General features: G+C 41.1%; 2 protein-coding genes across 11 annotated transcripts in view; one reads left to right on the top strand and one right to left on the bottom strand.

Annotated features, from left to right (window-relative positions):
• The window catches only part of Peak1 (pseudopodium-enriched atypical kinase 1), a 227,422-nt gene extending 221,718 nt beyond the window's left edge, over nucleotides 1–5,704 (bottom strand). For 5 of the 10 annotated variants that reach the window (XM_087561966.1, XM_087561965.1, XM_087561970.1 and 2 more), the window contains exon 1: nucleotides 4,599–4,725. The gene's annotated coding sequence lies outside the window, so the exon portion shown is untranslated. 10 annotated transcript variants of the gene reach the window in all.
• Hmg20a (high mobility group 20A) overlaps nucleotides 5,306–18,163 on the top strand; it is a 76,031-nt gene continuing 63,173 nt past the window's right edge. The window contains exon 1 of the mRNA NM_001108150.1: nucleotides 5,306–5,576. The gene's annotated coding sequence lies outside the window, so the exon portion shown is untranslated. The remainder of the gene's footprint in view (nucleotides 5,577–18,163) is intronic.

The following is an 18,163-nucleotide window of genomic DNA, read 5'->3' on the forward strand; positions in this document are numbered from 1 at the left end:
AACTAACTGCTCTAAATTATTTCAGACAACTTAATCTCCAAGTCTCAGAGAATTCTTTCAAACTTCATCTTACTTGCCCTTTACTGGTAGGTTTATAGCTCCTAGTCCTAGAAAGCTTCTCCCTCAGCTTCCAGATAAACCCTCAGTCTTTCTGGTGTTTTTGTTTGCTTGTTTGTTTGTTTGGTTGGTTGGTTGGTTTGGTTTCTCCATCCTTGGTCTATCTGGCATAGATGGCTGGCTCTCTCCCTTAGCTATTGGCCCTATCTACCTAGCAGTTCCCAACACAAACACGAGAATTATCCTTAATCTTCAGTCTTCCTCTATTTCCATCCATCCATTCATTCATTCATTCATTCATTCATTGTAGAGGGATCATGTGTTATGGTGTGCATTTGGAGGCTAGAGGATAATACGGTGGAGTGGGTTCTGTCCCACCATGTGCATCCCAAGGATGAAAACGTGATGCCAAGATTGACAGCAAGTACCTTTACTCCCTAAACCATCTCACCAGACCCAATCTTTTCTTCTTTTTTTTTTTTAAGATTTATTTATTTATTATATATAAGTACACTGTAGCTGTCTTCAGATGCACCAGAAGAGGATATCAGATACCATTACAGATGGTTGTGAGCCACCATGTGGTTGCTGGGATTTGAACTCAGAACCTCTGGAAGAGCAGTTGGTGCTCTTAACCACTGAGCCATCTCTCCAGCCCCCCCCCCTTTTTTTTTCCGGAGCTGGGGACCGAACCCAGGACCTTGCGCTTGCTAGGCAAGCACTCTACCACTGAGCTAAATCCCCAACCCCAACCCAATCTTTTCTAACCTATAACCTATTTGTCCAAATTACTGATAATACTTCAAAAATCTCTCCTACATCCACTCCTCCTCTCCACTCCACGTCACTTCTCATCAGGATTGGCTTGTTCATTGGTCTTGCTTCTAGCTTTACCCCTTTTTAATCCAGCTTTCACTTCTCTGTGAAAATGATAGGTCTAAGCCAGCTCTGATTATATTGCATGATGACTTGGGGATGGAAAAGTGTATTTTGGTTTTATTGTTTATTTTATGTGCATAGGTCTTTTGCCTGTGGTGCCGTCTGACACCAGAAGAGGGTGTCAGAGCCCCTGGAACTAGAGCCACAGGTGTTTGTGAGCCACCATGTAGGTGCCTAGATTGAACCCAGGTCCTCTGGAAAAGCCATTTCTCCAGCCCTGTTTTTGCTTTTCAACTAAAACTTCGCAGCCTTCAAGGTGAAGCTAAAATTCCTGAGATTGGTTTATAATCCGTGGATTTTACTCATTTGCCTCTGTTCTAAAGCTGTGCCATCGCTGTATAGAAAGGGAGTATATGACTGTAGCTAGTCTTAATTGAAATGTGATAAACTGTAAAAAATCACCAAATTCTTAAGACTTTGTATGAAAAGGAGAATATTAAATATCTTAGTATACTCTTTACATTGATCTCAATTTTTATTTTTTAAAACACAGCTGCTAGATATTTGAAATTACATACATGGCTTATGTTTCCTTTTTAAAAATACAATAGCATGAGGACAGATATGTTTCCTCATTCTGAACTTAGTTGATTCATACATTATTCAAGATTAGCTTGAATAACTCACTAAGATTCCAGAACTTCCCCCACAGTCAAGAATCCAAGTCTGAGTCAACAAGCCTGCCTCTGTACTTCCATTCACAGGCACCTGTGCACACACCTGTCATATACCATATTATAATTACCGGTTACCAGCCAGCTCTCCTCCTAAAGTATAAACTCCTGGCAAAAGCAGTATCATTCTACATATATTCAGGTCCTACCACCAGGCCTAACACTTTAGAAGACACTCAAATACTTGTCTTCTGTCAGACAAGTGTGAATTTAGCCTGAAAGTTACTAGAATATTTGAATTTTCCAAGGAAAACTAGCCAGCAGGGAGGAAGCCTGTACCAGAAGTTCTAGACTGAGGCATAGGGAATCCTAGTAAAAGACAAATGCGAAAATAAAGTTCACATCCACACTTGCCTCTTACAGTGAGAGAGAAAGAAAGAAAGAAAGAAAGAAAGAAAGAAAGAAAGAAAGAAGGAAGGAAGGAAGGAAAGAAAGAAAGAAAGAAAGGAAGGAAGGAAGGAAGGAAGAAAGAAAGAGGATTTGCAAAAGTGATATGGAGCCTCAAACTCACACTTGGCATGCCAGGGGCCACAGTGCGGTTCCTAAATTGCTTTAACAACCCATCCAACAAAAGAGTATGACTTGGCAGGTTACAACACAAACAGCTAGAGCCCAGCACCTGTTCCCCTTAAATAGCACATCATTACGGTTAAAAACAACAACAAATCTCTCTCATGAAGCAAACGCTAATCTCATGATGCTTCACCATGGAGCAATTTAGAAGAGTTATTATATGAAGTGTGCCAAAGCCTGAAATTTATGGCTGATACTTCTTTGGCAAATATGGTTGGCACTGCTGGCTGTTAAAAGGCATGTATGCAAATAAGCAAATAAAAGTTTTTAAGCTCTCAGACTTAAATATTTACATTACCATAAATGTACAGAGATAAATGTTTATATGCATTCGCATAGAATGCATTTCAGGAACGCACGTTTTAATGTGACCGTCAGAAAACAGTTACAAAGTGGCATTATTTCTTTATGGGCCTCAGGACAGGCTCTTAAAAAATAAATTCTGACCGAATGTTAATGGGGTAGGAACATTACTGTGGAAGTTTTCTGCACTAGTACTAGACAGAATGAATAGGCAGTACCCTAACGACCCAAACAAGCTTATCTTTTCCTCTCACCAAAACACTTCTTACAACACTGGAAACTAGCCAAACATAAATGTCAGTCCCTAAATAGAGGGTGGGAGAAAGGAGGATCACAAATCAAAAAGCCTTAAAGAAAATAATTTGCCATTATCCCCACATAATATAGTCATACTACTCTCTCCCAAATAGAGACATGATAAAAATATTTTCTCTTCTTCCCCTTTGACATCTATGGGAAGGAGATCTTTGTTTTTGCACATAGTTTGAGAGCTGGTCATTGCCAAAACTCACTTGCAGTGTGGTATGAACTCTGCTTCCATTGTTAACTGCTAATCTCTGTGATAAGGCTATTAACTCCCAACTTGGAAGCCAAGAAAATGTACCTCACCTGCAATTATAGTTTACTGAAAAAGTCACCAAAGAAAGTGCCAGGCACTTTGGAAAGTAATTAGGGTAGTCAGTGAATTGAAAGATCTAAAATGCTCCGAGATTACAAAAGATACCATCATGAGGCTGAGTATCCAAGATTGCTCATGGAAAGTTTTACCCTTGTGGATAATTCAAGTTTGGGCTTCCTGGGTTTTGGGTTGTTTTTTTTTCCCCTACTTTGCAGAGAGCAATATGTGTTCTCTTGACTACATACTTAATTTGCTAAGGTAGGTAAAGGGAGAAAGAACACTGTGGCTGAAAAAAAAAAAAAGGAAGAAAGAAAAAAAATCAAATCAACAGGCCGCCAAACAGAATACTCAAAGCAAGCAATTCCAATTCAGGTGAAAAAGCTGCTCATGTACATCATCCAATGACCTAAAAATAGCCTTTTATGTAAGTCACCAAGTATTTAATTGAGAGTGTACTCTTACCACATTCAACAGAGGCAAGAAAAATGTACTGGGTTTTCTATAGTAAGGCCAACGAAGATGAAATCATAGTTTTCCTCTAACTCATCTCTATCCTTCAACGTCAGCCACCCAATAACTCCATTCCACAGCTCTGATTCCTAAATTTGGGTCCTTAAAAATCGGGATCTGGGGGAGGGGGACGGGAAGGCGGACTATTCTTTGATATTGCTCACAGTAGTCATTAATGTAGTCCAAGAACAAAATCAAGCTCTCCAACGGATGGAGCATAAGATGGGGGGGGGGGGGTTTGTACCCAGTTCAGATGGCAAGTCCTCTTCGAAGGAAGAAAGGAAATTCGCAAGACACCATAAGTCAAAGGGCAAAGGGAAAAAAAGAAAAAAAGAAAAATGACTAAACCAGCCTCTCAAAATCCCAAACCCCTAAGCAACCTAGGAAGCCTGCGCGCATTAGGGGCTCACTAGCCAGAGCGTGAAGTGAGCAGGCACAGAGCCACCGGTTCCGTCCCGACTGCCGCTGCAAGGCTGAGCCGGATCCTCCCAGGTCTGGGAGTGAGGCGACTACACAGACTAGCAGAAGAAACCCTTCCTGCCCCAGCCTCCGCGTCCCCAGGCTCCTCTAAGGCTTCACTTTCCTCTGGAGCCTCCCAGCCCAGCCCCGGGAAGTCCCTAGCCGCCAGGTTCCAACTTTCCCTCCTCTGGGGGGCGCCGCGCTACCGGGACCATCGCAATCCAGGGTAACGAGGCCTGGGCCGGCGGGGGGCATGAGAGGGCTCGCGGCGCCCGCGGGGCGCGTGGGTGGCCGGGGCGCTGCAGCCCGCGCCCCGCAAGACGCACCGGCTGCCGAGCCCCTGCGGCGCCACCCAGTCCGGAGTCCCCTAGGTCCGCGTCCTCACCTCTCGGCGACCCTGGCCCCATAAGCCAGCGCGCGTGGGAAAGGGACCTAGGGTACGTGGGCAACCCTGCCCCCGTTACCTGAGGGGAGCACACGCCGTCACGATATTCACCATTGCCGCCTGTCCCGTCCCCTTTCTGGTGACCGCGGACGCCTCCACCGAGCAACTGACACAACTAACTAACTACTCGCGGCCGCGGAGTCCACAGCGCGCTCCCGGCCGCTCCGTCCGCCCAGCCCACCAGTCCGCTTGCTCCTCCCAACCCTGCACGCCGCCCCGTCGCGCGCACTCTTGCCGCTTCACTTCTTGAGAACGCGCGCGCGCGCTCTCACCAAACCTCCGCCGTCTCCGAGCTCTCCTCTCAGCCCCATGGGAGGAGTTGACAAGAGGCCACGCCTCTCTGAGTGCCAATATCCGGAGAACAGGACCTAGAGAAGGTCTGATTGGCTAAGGGGTGGAGCCAAGACTAGAGGGCGGGGCGACCGGGACCTTGAGTCCATGTGACGGGGAATTTGGGTTCAATTAAACGCCAGTGGAAGTGAACAGTGCAGATTTGGGCCTTTTCGGGGCCGAATCACCTTAAGTCTGCCAGTCGTCAACTACAGAATAACTATTCTCTAAGACTCAGTATAAAATAATTACCGATTTAAGTCCCACTATTTTTTGAGCGCCTTAGCAATGAAAATGAAAACTACATTTCCCAAGAACCTTCGCGAAAGTGAGTCTCACCTTGCGTAGTCACGTAGTCCTTCGCCGCATTGGACAAAATAATCCCTTCATTTCTCTGAAAGTATCGGGTATAACATTTCACGTCTCTCCTCATCGGAACAATTCTCAATATTACCACGATAAAAGAAGTTACCTATCTGGAGGTGACTAAATGATTAAGTAAAGAGTAAGAAAAGACATCAAAATAAAGTACTGCGGAGGAATTTCTGTCAAGCTGTGAGACGACGGAGTGAAGAGTGAAGGCGATTGCGAGGGGCTGAGGGAATTGTCCTCTGTGCAAGGGACTTTCATTAGTCCCCAGGCCCCTGCCTGCCCCTACCGTCAGCAGGTTAGTAAGCAAGACGAGCATGGGGGTGGCCACAGTCGAGATGTCCTTCCCCTTTGAAGATCATCCCTCTTTTGCTGCTGCTGTTATTGGTTTGTCTTGGTTTAAGGCCCACTGAATGGGGGCGCCTCACTTCCGGTTGGGGGAAGGGAGACATGCTGTCATGGGGAGGGGGAACTATAACTCACTTCCTGTGTGGGGTAGGATGATGTTTGGGGGGTGTCCAAGCCACTTCCCGTGTTGATGAGAGCCAGAAAAGGTGTTGGTTTGTGCCATTCTCAGAGAGAGTTCCTACAGCCTTGGAAATGTGTTTTCAAGTCACGTGTTCGGTTATTCCCCCAAATTATGATAATCACCAGGCCACGATCAGAATTTATGTATTTTGTTTCTGTGTGTAAATTGAAAATTTTCTCCCCAGCAAGATTATCTTAATGCTTTCTCCAAAGAATTTAAAACACCTTGTTAAAATTCTCTACAAGACTACATACTTTTTGTTATGTGACTTGTGAATTGCCCACCCTTGCACCTAAGTCAAGTTTGTCCTTAACTGAGTGAAGTATGTAGCCTCTACCTAGACACAGACCAGGAACTCCTTACCCTCTCTTTTAAGGAGGTAGTTTATTAATTAGAGGACTGAATAGTTCACATAAATTATAGGACATTTTCATATTTGCAAAGGGAGAGAGTATCACACTGCAGAACTCTGATTTGATGTTACCTTAATAGAGTATATGTTACATACTTAGAACTGTTACTTTAAGATTGAAGGTTTCAACCTATATGTTATAAAATGGAGAACTACATCATCCACCTTAAAATTGTTTTTATGTAGTTTACCTGTGGTGTTTATGAAAGATGCATTTTGTGGTGTTTCCCCGTTTGTAATTTGAGTTTGTCACTGATTTTAAAATGAGGTCTATTTATGGTTTTAAAACATGGCAAATGTTGGCAAATTCAACTCGCATACTGAGTAAGAGGAAAATGTCTCAGGAAGAACTAAAGATGAGTAAGACAGAACTTTCTGTTTTTCTCTACTCTGTTTTAACAAAACAAACAAGCAAAACCAAGAAACTATCTGAAGTAATAAGCAACAGTTTTGATTCCTTGGCAGCTCTTGTCCAGCAACACAGTATACAAGTGTATGTTGGCAGAGTCAGTCTATTTGGAACTCTTTATAAAAACTTAAGCTATCAGGTGAGCCTAAAATTGCATTGTCTTCCAATATTAGGGTGCATATGTTTCTAATTTCATAGTTTGCACTTACAGTAGAAAATTTTTTTAAACTAAATGTGAAGATAAAAATATTTTAACTTTTATATGAACATTAAAAAAATATTCCTGTTCATTCTAGAAACACCAGGACTGGCATATATATGCACTCACAGAGACTGTGGCAGCATGCATGCACAGGGCCTGTACAGGTCTACACCACATAGGGTCCTAGAGGAGAAAAGAGAAGTGGACACATGTGCCCATCCCTAACCTAGAAGCTATATCCAATTTGCTTACAAGTGAAAAATTAGTTTTCTCCAAAGTAGTCTCACTGAAGAAACAAACCGCTCTTAAGTAGCCCCATGTCCAGCAGTAAATGACCATCACAGAATGAATTCGGCAAATCTTTGGAAGTTCAATGAGTTGTTTTTAACCTTTTGGGTTCTTCTTGTAAATGTTATGACATCCAATTTTTGTTTTCTGTGGAAGTCTTCTGCGTGTGTGTCTCTGCGTCTATATGCATTTTGTGTTCTTTTCCTTGTTCGTTTTGTCCTATTCTGATATCGTATTTTATTTTATTATTCCTTAGATGCCGTTTGTTTTCTAGTAAAGACAGAAAGGGGTGAATTCAAATAAGAGAGGAGGAAGAGCCATCAGCAGGGAAATTAATCAAAATGTGTTGTATGAAAAAAATCTATTTTCAATAATAGGAAAAAATATTCTTAGGCTGGGAGTACAGCTAAGTGGTAGAGCGCTTGCCAACTGTACATAATATGAGTCTCTGGATTCAGAGTTTGATCACCAGTACTGACAGGAAAAAAAAAATCAGCCTGGGTAATTATGGTAGTGCATACATTTAATCCCAGCACTCAGGAGGCAGAGGCAAGCAGATCTTAGTGAGGTTCAGACTAGCCTAATTTACATAGTAAGTTCTAGGCCAGCCAGAGGTACACAGTGACAGCCTATCTCAAAAACAAATACCAAATCACTCTGATGGGATTGGAATGGAACTGCCTGCCTCATATGAGGAGTCTTCCATTTCAGCCCCAGCCCCAGCCCCAGCACCACCACCACCACCATTTCTGAGATGCTAAAATCAGTATCTGAAAGGCCACAAAATTGATGCAGTAGTGAATTTTTAAAAGACAAGAAAAATATTGTCTGTGGTTATTGGTAGAGGTTAGGGACATGTACGCTACACCAAGTGGATATGAATTGAGAAGGAAGGAAGTATTCGGTGTCTTTTCCATTAATGTAACATTCTAGGTGGAGTCACCCTGAGCAATTAACTCTAGTGTTAGGAAGTAAAACACAGAAGGACGGAAAACTAATCCAGAAAGCTGGAAAATAATGCCACAATGTTGGTTGAGGTACAGTAGTGCTGCCTTTTTGGGAACAGTTTTGGAAAGCAAAGGAGTTTATTAAATCGATCCTGAAGATATTCTGTGGAAGACATGCAATGTAATAGAAACAAGACAAATTGCAGTGGCAAGATTTGTGCAGCTTGAAGAACTGTCTGTGCAGAAGAAAGCAATATAGAAAGTACGTATCAGGAAGATGTTTTGTGATAAGTGACAGTTATTCATTGGTCCCATCAAAGAAGAATTATTAGATACGCTGCTGAAAAATAGAGAAGCGAAGCCTGTGTGGCCTATTCCTCCTCCTCTTTAAAGAGTGTTTCTATGGAAAGGCTTATCTCCTCCCAGGGGATTTTCCCCTTAATGCCCCTTTGTTGCCTTTTTTTTTTTTTTTTAATACATCCCTAGTGTCAAAATTAGGAAAACCATTTGCAAACATAGTTACTTCTTTAGGTTAATACATTTTAGATTTTCACTTCACTCCTTGCCATCTGTGATAGAGAAGCTGTTGATTATTTTTAGAGTATTCGGATTAAGTAACTATTTTCTTTTCCTTAAAATAGTTGTGGCATACACTGCCCAGAGCAGTTTGAAACATTAAAACAGTAGGCCAGAACCTTGGAACCTTTCTCACTAAAACTTGAATATCTGCACAGTTGCTACATAGTTGCAAAGGCCTTTCTGCATCCTTTTGTTTACCGTGTTGTACCTCCGAGGTGGTGGTTTTGGTTTCTGCTTTGTAGTTGAGGGCTAAAAGGAGCAGGCTAGCAGCAGCTTAAATGAGTTTACCTATTTCTTTGCTGTCATTTTTATTTCTGTACTTTCATATGTGTTCAAATGAAAATTTAGCTTACATGGCTTTTCGTTATTTCAACAAACACTGAATACTGCTACGTATCAGTCATGATCTCGCTTCAAGTACAGGAAATACAAATACCCTTATTCTCTTGGGGCTTACTTCCTAGTTGATAGATCAAAGCCAGAATTTTGCTTGTATGGTGTTTTTAAATGAGATGTTCTCATCACTATTCAAGCTGAACTAAGATGCATTCCTAAATTTGATATCTCTTGATTTCTAAGCCATTCTAAAGCTTGTTTTGACTATTTCCTTTATTGTTACATGCTTCATGGTTTTACTGTTTAACTTGCCTTGTACTGTGTATAGTGAACAGTAGGGAAAACCGGAGCTCAGACAGGCTAAATTCAAAGCTAGTCTTTGTGCTTCATTGGCTTCGTCAGCTTGAGCGGTTAGCTTCCATGTGCCTCAGTTTTCCTGATCTGAATGTGACTCCTTGGTGAAAGGGGGGATTACATGGGAATCACTTGGTGTAGTCCTGGGGCTTGGAGCCTAATGAATGCTATTATTTAACCCCAGGCTTGCCTCAGCTTTTCAGACTATTAGGATCCACCCATTGACCTCTGTTAAGCCACAGGTAGAATACAGTAGTAGATTCATTGACATCCTGCCTTCTGTCCTCTGTTAGCATGCTCACTAAGTGGTCAGAATTTTGTTTGTTTCTTCTGAGAGAAAAAAATCACTAATCTCAATTGTTTTACAAATTATACTTAATAGAAACGTTTTCATGAAAAAAAGTTAAAGAGTCACCAAAGTAAATTATTTTAGGAAGACCTTCAGCTCATTTTGCCAACTATGAAGGCCTCTCACACTGTGAGCATGCCTTTCATCATCTGTCTATACATTTGAAACTGGATGGTGGCTGAGGGGAAGCTCTGTCGTCTACCTTGCCTGTCTCACTTTGCTCCTGTTGTCGTCTGACATACTTTCACTTATCCTGGAAATTCCCATCTATCAACACTCTGCCCTTGTGTCCTCTCTAAGTACACCTTCAAGAAATATGTTCTGATGTCCACTCCCAAACCACATGTGTCTGTCTGTCAATCCTCCAGAGTATTCTGTGCCTTTATTGTTGCATTTATTAGTGTAATTTACTAGTCCTCAGGCTCCTGTTGTTATTATGTAGTGAGAATGTCCTCCTGAACAAGGCTATATAAGCTATATCCTGTTCATCTCTAGGTTTGCTCTCACCCCTGGAACCATGTCGCTCATAAGCGTAGACAATATTTATAGTTTAATTGATACTAGGGTTGTAATGAAATTCATATGTAACTTGTATCTACTATTTATGCTCAGCCGGAAGGATTATGGCCAGTATATAATAGGGACTCATACATCTGTAGTATGTGTGACTAAGTTATTATGCTCCCGTTTGCAAGCATTCTGTGGTGTCAGTGTTATATATTAATTACCTGATATGTGATCATAACTATGAGAACTGATCTGTGCAGTCAATGTTAGAAAAAAACAGTTTGTAACTTGCTTGTGGACTCACTTACCTAAGTGAGGGGTGGGAAGGTCAGCACACATTGTATTTGAAGAGCTTTCCCTTCAGTTCAAACACAAAAACTAAGAAGATTTTTAGGCATTTTATATGCATGAAACATTTTGATATTTACCCCCATTACCTTCTGTTGTCCCCGCTCCTCCCGATCCCCTTCCTCTTTCCCAGAAGATATGGTCCCCCATCTATCATGTATTCTCCCTCACCTAAAATCAACATGTGAGAGAAGCATGTGATGCTTGCCTCTCTGAGTCTGGTTTATTGTGTTTAACCTAATGATCGTAAGTGGAAACAACTTCTCATCTTCCTTATTAATAAGTAATATTTAATGTAGATAGATACTAGGATAGCTGGGTCCTGTGAGAGTTCTGTTTAGGGGTGGTTGTTTGTTTGCTTGTTTGTTTTATTGTCGGTTTTGAGCCAGGATCTCACTATGTAGCCCTGGCTGGCCTAGGGCTCTCTGTGTAGATCAGGCCTCAAACTCCTGCAAATCTACCTGTCTCTAGCTTCCAAGTGCTGGGATTAAAGCGTTCGCTGCCATGCCAAGTTGTCTTTGTTTGCTTTTAGTTTTTGCTTTCTTGATGATAGGCTCACTGCCAAAGACGGCATGGAATTTCATTTACATTTCCCTGATGACTGAGAGTTGGACATTTTTCATCATTACTCAGATTTCTTTATTCATGCCTGAATAAAATTCCATTGTGTATGTGTGCCACATTTTCTTTATCCATTTACCAGTTGATCAACTCAATTGGCTCCATTGCTTAGTTATTGTACAGTGTATATTGTATAGTGTAGCAGTGAATATGGATATGCAAGTATTTTTAGTTATGTACCCAGGATTGGCATGGCCAAGTCATGTGGACATTTTGTTCTTGTTTTGTGTGTGTGTTCATGTGCCCCATGCATGTTTGCAAAGTCAGAGGTCAATGTTAGATGACGACGTCTACCACTCTCCATCCAGCTTATTAACTTGTATTTTGTTTGACAAGGTCCCTCACCACACATAGAGCCAGCTCACAATTTCAGGTAGTCAGCAAGCTCCTGAGATCCACCGCTTTCTGTTCCTACTGAGAGGCCACCACACTGGGCTTTTTGTGGCTGCGGGGATACGAACCAGGTCCTTGTGCTCCCATATGAAGTGCTTTATCCACTGAGCTATATCTTTTAGTCCCTGTGTCGTAGTTTCATTTCCTGTTGCAGTGGTCAAATGCTGACAAACAACATAAAAGAAAAAGGGTGTGTCCAGGTCACAGTTCCAGATTACAGCCCATGGTGGCAGGGAAGTCTTAGTAGCAGGAACTTGAAAAAACTGTTCATTCTGCATCCACAGTCAGAAGTAGAGAGCAATGGATTACACCTGCATGCAAGTGTATGGTGCAGGGAATACCCACAGTGGGCGAGTCTTCCCCTTGGGCAAGTAAACACCATGGACATGTCCAGTGTAAACCTGATCTAGACTGTCCTTCATTGAGGCTCCCCTTCCAGGTGATTCTGCTTGTGACAAGCTGATTCTTAAAACTAGTTGTCACACCCCAAGTGTAGTTGTTGGAAGGCCCTCTACCACTGACTTCCATGACAGCTGCACTGGTTTACATCCTCAACAGCCCTGGGCATGGCTTCTTTCCTCACCCTTGCCACCACTGTTGATGTTGTCCTGGTGATAGCAATTCTGACGGGGTGAAATGGAATCTCAAAACAGATCTCTTTTTTTCTTGTACTTGTTCTTGTTCTTGTGTATATGAGTATTTTGCTTGCATACCCACAGAGACCAGAAGAGGGTGTTGGATTCCCAGGAACTAGAATTACGCACAAGTGTAAGCCACTATTAAGTGCTATGAATTGATCCCAGGTCTTCTGAAAGAAAGGCCAGTGTTCTTAATCACTGAGTCATCTCTCTAGTCCCTCAACACACGTTTGTGTTTTTCTGAAAGCCTAAGATATTGAACGCTTTTTCAAATATTTATGGACCATTTGTATTTCTTTTCAGAAATATTTCAGAAATACTTGGTTCATTGGTTTATTTATTGATTAGATGATTTTATTTTACAGTGTTCAATTTTTACGGTTCTGTATATATTCTATGTATTAATTTCCTGTCTCATATATACTGGATAAAGATTTTTCCCCCATTCTGTAGTCTGTCTTCTTTGCTTATACAAAAGCTTTGACTTCTTTTTGTACTTGTGTCCCTTCTATTTATCTCCCTTGTCTACTGCTCCAGCTAAGGCTTTGAGTTCTGTATTGAAAAAAAATCAGTAGAAGGGGCCACCCTGTCTCATTCCTGATTTTAAAGAAAGTGGTTTTGGTTTTTCTTTTTTTAGCATTATGGCAGCTATAAATGAAATGTGTTGTTTTGGCCGGGGAGGGGCTTGCTTGGTTGGTTAGTTGGTTTTTTGAGGCAAGGTTTCTCTGTATAGCACTGGCTGTCCTAGAACTTGTTTTCTACACGAGGCTGGCTTTGAACTCACAGTGATCCACCTCCCTCTGCCTCTCCAGTGATGAGATTAAAGGTTTGAGCCATAACTACCTTGCTGAAATATTGTTTCTTCTACTTCTTGATTCTTCACAGCTTTTATTAAACCTTGTTTTATAGGCCTTTCCCGTGTCTTTTAAGAAGATCATGTTATTTCTGTCAAGTTTAATTATGTATTACATATATTGATTTGAATATGTAGAACCAGTTTATATCTCTAGGATTGAACAAAGTTGATCATGATATATGGTCTTCTTTTTGCCCATGGATTTATTTATTTTGTTTGGGGAGAACACAGATAGAGAAATCAGAGGACATTTTGTAGGAGTTGATTCTCTCCTTCCACCATACAGGTTCCAGGATTGAACTTGTGCCGTCAAGTTTAGACTTCGAGCATCCTTATGAGTTGAGCCTCTTCTGGCCTATGTATGATCTTACTGTGTTGTGTTCTTTAATTCAATACACAGATATTTATTGAGAAGTCAGAGAACTCAGTCTACACTTTTCTTCTTTGTTGTTGTATATCTACCCTATGTTGGCATTAGAACAATGATAGTTTTGTAAAATAAGTTTGGCAGTCTTCCTTCCCTTTCTAGTTTATAGGAAAGTTTAAGTAGTGTTAGTGTGGAAAAGTTTGGCGTTGTTAGTGCTGCTACCTTACAGGTTTGGTAGGATTTGGTAGTGAATCTGTTGTTGTTCCCTTGTAAGACTTTTTATTCTTTGGTTATTATGGGCTCCTTTAACCTGTTTGTGGCTTCTTGATTTAATTTTCAAATTAATTTCAAATGTGTTTGTGAGTTTCTTAATTTCTCCTAGACTTCCTAGTTGTGTGGAATATTAGTTTTCGAGCTATTCCCTAGTGATCCTCAAGATTTCACTGGAGTCTGTTGTAGCTTCTCTTTTTCATCTCTAACCTTATTAATTTGAGTTTTCTCTTTCTTTTGATTAGTTTAGCTATGGATATGTTAATGTTTATCTTTGCAAAGAACTAACTTCTCCCCCCCCCCCCCCCCCGGAGCTGGGGACCGAACCCAGGGTCTTGCGCTTCCTAGGTAAGTGCTCTACCACTGAGCTAAATCCCCAGCCCCAAGAACTAACTTCTTTTGTTTAGTACTTGGAAGTTTTAAAATTTCTCCCTGGTTTCCTCAGTGGCCCACTGGACTTTTAAGAGTGTATTGTTCAGGCGTGTTTGTATAGTTTCCAAAGTTGTTACTTGCTAATGATTTTAGTTTTATTCTACTGTGATAAGATCCCCAAAATGTTTTCTTTTTGTATTTGTTTAGGTTTGTTTTATGACTCAAGAGGCAGAGGTAGGTAGGTCTCTTGAGTTTGAGGCCAGTTTGGTTTACAAAGCAAGTTCCAGGATGGCAAGGGCTACGCAGAGAAACTCTGTCTCAAAACGAAAAAAAAAAATCTAGAATGGACTGTTTTAGAGAAGGTGCCGTGGGCTGCTGAGAAATATGTATATTATGTATGTTTTTAGACAGAATGTTTTGCATATTATTTGTTGAGTCCATTTGATCCATGCTGAAAGGTTTTGTTTTGGTGTTGGTTGGTCGTCTAATTGATTTTTTCCCTTGAAATAGAGTCTCATGTATCCCAGGCTTACTCCAAACTCTCTCTGTGGCTGAGGATGGCCTTGTATTCCTGATCATAGTGCCTCTCCCTTCCACTTGCTGAAGTTATAGGCATGCATTCCCACACCTGGTTTATTACATGGTATAATTATGAACTTTCTTCATTCTTTTTGAGTTCAGGTGGCCTACCTAAAGATGAGAGTTAGAAACCAAACAAAATGGAACCTACCTGTGTTTTTCAGCTTTCAAGAGCTGAGGCGCAAGGTTTGCTACAAGATTGAGGCCAGCCTTAAGCTAGTAAATATGTATGTAAGTAAGTGTCTATAGTCAGTATAACCTTGTGTCAAAAATATTTAGGTAGATGGATGGATGGATGGATGGATGGATGGATGGATGGATGGATGGATGGGGTGGATGGATAGATGAGTGGGTAGGTGGATGGATGGATGGATGAATGGATGGATGGGTGGGTGGATGGGTGGGTGGATGGGTGGGTGGATGGACAGACAGATGGACAGATGGGGTGGATGAATAGATGAGTGGGTGGATGGATGGATGGATGGATGGATGGGTGGATGGACAGACAGATGGACAGATGGGGTGGATGAGTAGACGAGTGGATGGATGGATGGATGGATGGATGGATGGATGGATGGATGGATGGATGGGGTGGATGAGTAGACGAGTGGATGGATGGATGGATGGATGGATGGATGATGGATGGATGGATGGATGATGGATGGATGGATGGGGTGGATGATGGATGGATGGATGGATGGATGGGGTGGATGGATGAGGTGGATAGATAGATAGATAGATAGATAGATAGATAGATAGATAGATAGATAGAAGGATATTGAACCCCACTATTTTTGTATTAGAATCTATGTGATCTTATTGAACTTTGGACATTTAACATTGTTGAGACTGCTATAGATTATGGGGATTTTCGAAGTTGGACTAAATGTACTTTTATTATGCTATGGCTAGATATGGCCTCCATAGACTCATGTATTTGAACAAGCCTATGGGAGCCGGGAGCAGAATGTGATGATTTGTACATGCTCGGCCAGTGAGGGGCACTATTAGAAGATGTGGCCTTGTTGGAATAGGTGTGTCACTGTGGATGTGGGCTTTAAGACCCTCATCCTAGCTGCCTGGAAGTGAGTCTTCCATTAGCAGCCCTCAGATGAAGATGTAGAACTCTCAGCTCTGCCTGTACCATATCTGCCTAAATGCTGCCATGCTTCCACCTTGATGATAATGGACTGAACCTCTGAAGCTATAAGCTGTCCCCCAATTAAATGTTGTCCTTTATAAGACTTGCCTTGGTCATGGTATCTGTTCACAGCAGTAAAACCCTAATGAAGACACTCATTAATATTTGTTTCCTAAAATTAGTCCTCAATAGTTGGTGTATATATATTTGCAATTGTTATATCTCCTTGAATTGGTCCCCTTACTAATATGGGATGCCCTTCTTTATCTCTTCAGAGTAATTTTCCTTTAGATCTACTTTCCTGGCTAGCATGGCTGTGCTAGCTTGTTTTCATCTTCCGTTCACTTGATATATTGATTCTCATCCTTTGACTCTCAATCTGTGGACGTCTTTACCAGTGAGATTTTTTGTTGTGCTTGTTTGTTTGTCCCTTCCTTCTTTACTTACTTGCTTACTTACTTACTTTGAAATAGGGAATAGTCAGATTTTACACCTCACTACCAAGCCAAGCCCCTGCTGCATCCTTTCAGCTCAATGTCTGGCCCACTTCTGTATAGGGCGGAGGAAACAAATAACAAACACAGACAGGTAGAAGCAAGCCATCATAGAAATACAGTAAAGTCAGATGCAGCTACAACAGCCACCACTCTCTACAACAAAAGTGGGGCAGAAATAGTAGGATGGGAAATGTGAAGTAAAAGAAGTTACAATATCTAAAAAGTTAAGACAGCAGGAGGAAGTTAGGAAGTGAGGACCAGCGAGAAAGAATATAAGGAAGTTTGCTATCAGAAAGAGAAGAAAGACTATCCAAAGGGAGAAAGATTTTAAAAAAATACATATTTGAAAAGAAATGATTTATCTCATAAACCATTTAGCACACAGAAAGAGTACTGTCTGCCCAAGAGCCACTGTGCAGCAGAGGACACATTCATCACCACTGCCGACCTGGCTCTGGTTCATTTTATTGGTGGGAGATCCAGAGGGACACACACATGGAGGTTAGAGGACACTTGTAAGAGTCAGTTCTCTCGTACAATGTGGCTTCTAGAGATCTGGCTCAGGTCATCAGCCTTGGTGACAAATGTCCTTACCCACTACACTGTCTGTCTTGCTACTACCACCACCACCCACAGTGTTCAAAAGATCACCTTTCTATATACCTTAAAACAATAATAAAGGTCCATAAATTACATTTCTAAATGTTTGGGAATAGGTTAGAATGGCAACCCGTAACTGAACATTAGGTTGAACCCTGATATACCAGGTAGGTTTATGTCGCCTACACATAAATATTTGTGTTCAAGGTTTTATTGTTAGGGAGAAGGGAACAGAGATCTTTGAAACTATTTTTGAAACATGTTTCTTATTGACAATGGTATACATTTGTGTTTGTATTTAAACATTTATATTTTCTATAAAAACTAGATCTCTTGGATCTCTTCCCCTTCAATTGAAATATTCTGCTTCACAAAAAAGATATCCAGTTACTCCACACTTGTCTTTCTCAACCTCAAGATTCATTTCTCCTAACACTTTCTTATCTCCAGGTGTCCTTTACTTTTATACTTTATAGTTTTAATTTCTGTTCTCTTAATTAAACCTTTAGTTGTTGTTTTTGGTAACATCACAACTACTACAGCTTTTATGGGAACTAGTGTAACTAAGGAATCAGCATTAATAAAATGTCCATACTATTAAGCCAATAATTCCATTATACTTTATTCTGAAAAAATATTGCAACATTTGGAAGACAAAATGTTAGCACTGATAGATTGTCTTAAAAAAAATTGAGAGGCTGAGAAGGAAAGAGTAATGTAGTTCTTTCACACCTATGTAAAGCCTGGGTGTGTCAGTGCACACCTGCAGTCCCAGATTCCGGCCTAGGGAGACAGATTGGAGGAATCCTGGGACATCTTGACCAGCCAGTCTTAACTGACTGGATAAACTTTGGCATGCAAGAGAGACCCTGTCTCAAAAAATCATGTGGAAAGAAATTGAGGAAAACTATTGCCATCCTCTGGCCTCTTCCGTGTGTCTACACATGTGCATGTGTACCCATCCCTATATACACGCACAAAAATAACAATGAATACATTTAAAAAGTAAAAACAATTAAGTATCCAGCACGTGGTTAAGTAAATGTTATGTATCTTCTTCTTTTCCCCAGTGATTTCTTTTGAAATACATCAAAGGTGTTAATAAGACGTTTTTATGAAAGGAGAAAAATAAATATAGAGGAAAAAATAGAAAAATGGATTAGCATGTATTTCTGAAAGTTATATTTTCATATTATAGTTAATCACTGGTTGATTACTGCTATCAGGGACAGTATTGAAACAATATTACAGGAAGCATTGTTACTGGGAAATACTGCTCTAGAGTCACATC

Source organism: Rattus norvegicus, chromosome 8 (genome assembly GCF_021556685.1).
Source record: "Rattus norvegicus strain SHRSP/BbbUtx chromosome 8, alternate assembly SHRSP_T2T, whole genome shotgun sequence".
Classification (NCBI taxonomy): Eukaryota; Metazoa; Chordata; class Mammalia; order Rodentia; family Muridae; genus Rattus; species Rattus norvegicus.